The 5,850-nt window shown below is 38.0% G+C and overlaps 1 long non-coding RNA gene across 1 annotated transcript in view; it reads left to right on the plus strand.

Annotated features, from left to right (window-relative positions):
• The window catches only part of LOC109316582, a 3,883-nt gene extending 1,903 nt beyond the window's left edge, over window positions 1-1,980 (plus strand). Inside the window, exon 2 of the long non-coding RNA XR_002102876.1 lies at window positions 610-1,980. This is a non-coding gene — a long non-coding RNA (uncharacterized LOC109316582). The remainder of the gene's footprint in view (window positions 1-609) is intronic.
• Window positions 1,981-5,850: the final 3,870 nt, after the last annotated feature.

Consider the following 5,850-nt stretch of genomic DNA (forward strand, 5'->3'; position numbering starts at 1 on the left):
TGACATTTTCAGCTAAACTGAATTTTTATTACTTTATTAATTTACATTTTTCCATGGTTATTTTGTTTTTTTTTTTTTTTTTTTTTTTTTTAGGAGGAATTCAGAAAAGTTTTACTTTCTGGGTGGTGGACTTTCAACAAAACCCTCAAAATGTAGTATAGGAGGCAGGCCCTTTGCACAAGAAAGTTAGATGAAAACTCATTTTTTCATTAAAAGTCAGTTTTGACAAAGTATTTAACTGGTCTTAGTGCTGAGCACACTGTTTTCAATCCAGATCTAACTGTGTGAATGGTTCCCATTGACTCCACTGGAACTACTTATTTCAAGTTATGCACTTGAAATAGGGTCCTTCTTCTACTTCCACTGATTTATTGAGGTAAAGCATCAAGGCCTTGCTTATTGAATCAGGATCTGATCTTGCAAAGACTTACGCATGTGAGCATCTTTATACGTGTATAAGGTCCTGCTGAGCTCTATGGGGATACTTTTATCCATGTGTGTTTGCAAGATCTGGCAAAAATACACTTAATGGGTTGTGTTTAATGGCTTTACAGCATTGTTCTTTCTCACCATCTAAAGCTGTTTAATTTCTTCCCTTCTTTTCATCAGTCCTCTGCCTAGATTACTCATCAAAGTCTGAGAGAGCTGCCTTTCAGCAGAAGATGTTTATATAGCCTTCCAGACAGCAACTTCAGAGCACCAAAAATCTTAACAGTTTCAAGTTACAACTACGGGTAAAGTTTAATGTTACAAAATGGAATAAATTTTACTCTGCTGGTTGCATTATGGGACCTCCTGCTCATCCAGTGAAAAGGGAGTCAATGAACTCATGCTGGATATTTCTGCACAAGAGCCAACTTTGATCTGCAGCATATTTCCCTTTGGCCATATTGCAGATTTAATCTGTTACACTACATATTTTTTCTCCAACACTTTTTGATAGTTTTTTATATAGAAAATCATGATTACTATTTACTTAATAGTTCTTATAGTATGCTATTGTATATTATTAATTTACTTCAGAGTGATATATTTGACATGTTTGCAGCTTTTTAGTAATAATGCCATTTTTAATACTTTTGCTGTGAAACTTAAAGCATAGAAGCAGACAGGCATAAGGTCATTACGTTTTTATGGTTACTACTGTCACTTTTGTACAATGAACCAAGTGATGAAATTCTGTTTTTACCTTTGAAAATATATTATTGCTCAAGGGGAATTTTATTTGAATAGGTATATTGTAATTATTTGACTATTTAAAAAAAAATGCCTGTCACTGTTTCTTTCAGCTTTATCCCTTCACAAAGCGTTACAAACCTAAACAAACATTTATTTTGTGTCTTCCATTCTACGTAATATCATATTGACATTTTCTAACACAAAGGTGGTAGCAATGATGTTGCCAGAAATATCTACATTAACAACCACATCAGCATACTCCCCTGAGGAATTTTTATCAGTTTCCTATGTACTTCTAGTTCATCTCTAAGCTTTTCCTTATGTATGGTAAATTGTGACAGGGTAAATGTTTTGTCACTTCAATGTATTGTAGTGTTAAATGATTGATGGGAATCTTTAAAATTCATTAACTTCATAACAACTGTAAGTTTCCCATAAAACACCAAACTAACTGTACATTTCCATATTTCCACATGAACATGTATTTACATAATTAAAGCATTTTGCATAATTCTTTAGTCAAATTCCTTTTCTAACAGGACATTATTATTGGGATATGACCAAAACAAAAGAAAAACTAGGAACATGAAAACAGCAAAAAGGGAAGCATTTAAAGTTATACTTTGCCCTCCATGTTATGTGCATTTCTCATTGATTTCATCAAAAACCTACCAAGACTGGTAAAGAACCATTAATTATGAATTCAAAAGACTTAAAACACTGGTAGATTGGTAGGAGAGAGTCCCTTAAATCCTTTTAAGTTAATGTTGTTATTTATTAAAATAACTACCGCTCTCATGATTGCTCTCATGTGACTGCCAGCATTTTTTAATGCTTCCCTTTTCTCAAAGGCAAGCATACCTGACAGCTAAGCTGTACACCTTCTAATAAGCAGTCTCTGACTTGGAACATTAGAATAAATGGATGTCTGTACAAGTAAAGTAAATATTAGACATCTCGTTCTTATAAGCTGAGGAAAATTTCTTGATAAGAAAGAGTTGGGGCTCTTCATTAGTGTTTTAATGTAAAGTAGGGACATAACTGTTACATCACCTTGTTCCATAAGGATTGCTGATCTTTAAGCAGCTCGGGCAAAATCAAGTTTATTCATATAGTTCAGAGCCCACTTCTGAGCCATGACACAAATGTATTTTGGAACTCTGTCAGTCATCCTGATACCACATTAGTTTAGCCACAGTTCAAGAAAGCAACAAGGGATTAACTAGTATCCTGTCTGCATACTCCTGTGTTTGGGAAGAATCATGACAAAGGTGGAGATGACTAAAGTCTATCCATACTTGTCCTGTACCAGCATCCTAGGCCACACACAGAGCTAAGAAATCAAGAATCGGATGTGAACTACTCTTGGGAGAGTAATATGTACAAAGAATCCATGATTTATTGGTGTTACTGTTGCTGTATGTTGCCATTTCCTGTTTTATGATGTTTAATATATTTCTCAGAAGCTAACAGGAGGTGTTCAGCCCCTTGCAGGATCAGCTTGTTAGTAGTTTGGCCTCTGACTATATAGTTTTCTGGCTTTCTTAGCATTTTTGTTCCTCTTCCCCTTCACAGCTTCTTGTCCAATTGCCAGATGCTTAGGTACTGTGGAGCGGATTCACAAATGGTATAGAACAACATAGCTCCCTTGACTACAAAGGAGCTGCCCCATTTTGGCCAGCTAAGATCTATACCAGTGTAGATGCCCTTTCATTGAATTGCAGCTTTCCAAAGGCCCGTAGATTTAGAAACAACACTATTATAGGGCCTCTGTTTAGGACTGACAAAAAACTGAAATTCTGACTGTAACACTGGTTCTTCTTGATTCAATGGTGCTTTTTGTGAGGGTAGGTATATTAACCTTACCATCATAGGGTGAGGGTAGTACACCTACCATCATGGCCAAATTCTCATTCAGAGGACTGCGTTCTAACTATCAACATGCTCAGCCTGTATTTCATAAATTAAAAAAATTTAGAGGAAGAATTTTTTGCTTGAATAGGGAAATGGATAAGAATCAATGTGTCCTAGATGCCAGTCATGACCCTGGATGCATCAAATAAAATACGAAGAATAGTGAAAGGTATCATTTGTATTAAAAGGCAAACTACTTTTGTAACTGGTGTTTGTTTAAAAAAAACTGAATCAGAATTTGTTAAGAAAAAGGAGTTGAATGTTATGGTCGGTGATAATTTTGTGATGCTTCCATTGAGAAATGGTGCTACAGCATTCAATTTTTGTTCAGCTAGTGGTAGGAACATCTTGGAACTATAGCAATTTAACTAAGGCAGCCATGGCTCCAGAGTGAGGTCAGTCTCCAAAATCTTGTTATTTGACTTTGCCATTTTGAGACAGCCCCAAAACACTTTACCTGAGCTGACTTATAACAACTTTTTCACTAGAAAATCTCCTGAAATGAAAAAGAAAACATTGGTGCATGAAACCATTTGGACAATATCAGCACAGCTGGGATATTTAATTTTCAGTTAACTCTCATGTATTTCAATTAAAACAAATCAAGCAGATTTTTAGCTTCTAAAAGCACTTGGCACTAGATGGAAAATATAGGTCCAGCTTTACACGAAGTTTTATCATGGGGAGTGGCCACAGGAAGCCCTGTGCCTCAGAAACAGACTTTTGAATCATATTTACTATTCTGTTTCTAGACTGGAGGGGTAGTCATTTACAGCTGGTCTATAACATCAAGAAAAAATTAGGCTACTGTGCAGTTACTACTACACCCAGAACCAGCGTCTGCACAGTCAGTGTAAGGGTGTACTTCCCCTCTCTCCCCCTTACATAGGTGTGTCACATTCTAGTTCATCATGTCTTTTCCTTAAACGCTACAGCAGGATTCTAAATATACTACATTGTACAGCTGCGCATATTCAGTTGAATCTATACTTTGCAAGGATACTGGAGTTCAGATTTCTTTGCTTAGATGTGAAGTCATGTAGATGAATGCTTCCTCCTTGGTTTTCTCACTTTGAGCTCAGAAAAAACAGATTGCTTTAGTAGAAAATCGTACGTGAATTAAAAAAAAAAAACATTGCCTATTACTGCTGTTCTTATTGAAGCAAGCTTGGCTGTATTTTAATTGGGCATGGTTTTTCATTATTATCCTTCCTGTTGGTGCTGAGCTAATGATTGGAAAGGAACAGTAGAAAGCTGGTTCCCAAAAGAAAGGAAACAAAAGAGGGATCTTGATTCTGCAGCATGGAGTGGAGTGCACTCCAGTGGCAGGAAGGGAGTTTGGGGTTCTGCTCTCAACTACCAATAGTGTATATGCCTTCTTTTTTTAATCTAATGGCACTTTAGTGAAAAATACATAAAGAGCATTGGGAACTGGACCAAGGGCTCCATTCTTCTCAGGGTAGCACCTACCTCAGTGGGTTACAAGGTCTGTTCCCTCTTGCTTACTCTCTTCTAGGTCCCATGATTCTGACATTCTCCTGCACCCAGTGACCCAGGTTCAACACAAAGGAGGGAACATGCCTTCAAAAACCTGCCTAGCCAGTACCCTGGTGATTAACAGCACTTTTCTGCAATGTGGGAAGTGTTGACTTTCAACCTCTTCAGACTGAGTGGAGCCTAGAATCCAGGCCTCCAAATTTCTGGCTCAGTGTTCTATCCATTCAGACTTTGAACAAAAGGTAGGTGGATCCCCCCTCACCTTTTTGATGACTCAAGTGTATTAAGGCTAAAATGAAGGCATCTTACAAGGGGAGATGGATTTATGGTGTTCCAGGCATCTTACAAGGGGAGATGGATTTATGGTGTTCCAGGAGCTTGAACAGGGAAGATGGTCTACATCATGGAGGTGGTCTGTTGAAGATGGGCCCCTGTTAAGCACATATCACTACCCTGCTCCTGCCTGTCCCCTCCAAAGTTGGAAGTGTACCTGTTAAGCTGTTCTGGGGTCACCCCAAGTCAGTGTTTTCAATTGTGCTGGAAACTGAGGCCTTGAGAGTAGCTGCATAAAGATTCCCCAGAGTGACTTCAAGGTCACATTTCTGGACTTGGAGTGTACATGCAGGAGTGGGTAGGTGGGAATGTGTGGGAACAGCCCAGCCTGTGACATGCTGCCACAGCCATGTAAACCTATCTCTGAAGGGCTAAAAGCTGCTTAGGCACCACATAGATATTTTGGAGGCAGTATAGGATCAGAGGCTGTATGTACAATTAACTTTTATTAACATCTTATTTGTGGAGATGCAGAAGTGGTACCTCTAATATGAATTTGTGTAAAATGTTATGATAGTAGTAGCTCTTCAAAATCTCATATATTTTTGAAACTTTGCATTGAATTTTTCAAAGTGTAGCTTTAATTATCTGGGTCACATGAAAAATTTCACTCAGAGGTACCATTAGGGAGAAAGAAAGCTCACATTGTACTTAAAGCCTCAGAGCAGGGATCAAGTGGGACTTTCTTCATTGGGGTAAAATTCATCTCTATTCAGAAATCCCAAGCAAAGGTCTTTGTCCCAGTAAAATGTTGGGGTGAAATCCTGGCTTTATTGAAATTGATGATAGATTTCATAGACATTAGGGCTGGAAGGGACCTCAGGAGATCATCGAGTCCAGCCCCCTCCCCAAAGGGCAGGAAGTCAGCTGGGGTCATAGGATCCCAGCAAGATAAGCATCCAATTTACTCTTGAAGGTGTTCAATGT

Source organism: Crocodylus porosus, unplaced genomic scaffold (assembly GCF_001723895.1).
Source record: "Crocodylus porosus isolate Cpor-Errol unplaced genomic scaffold, CroPor_comp1, whole genome shotgun sequence".
Classification (NCBI taxonomy): Eukaryota; Metazoa; Chordata; order Crocodylia; family Crocodylidae; genus Crocodylus; species Crocodylus porosus.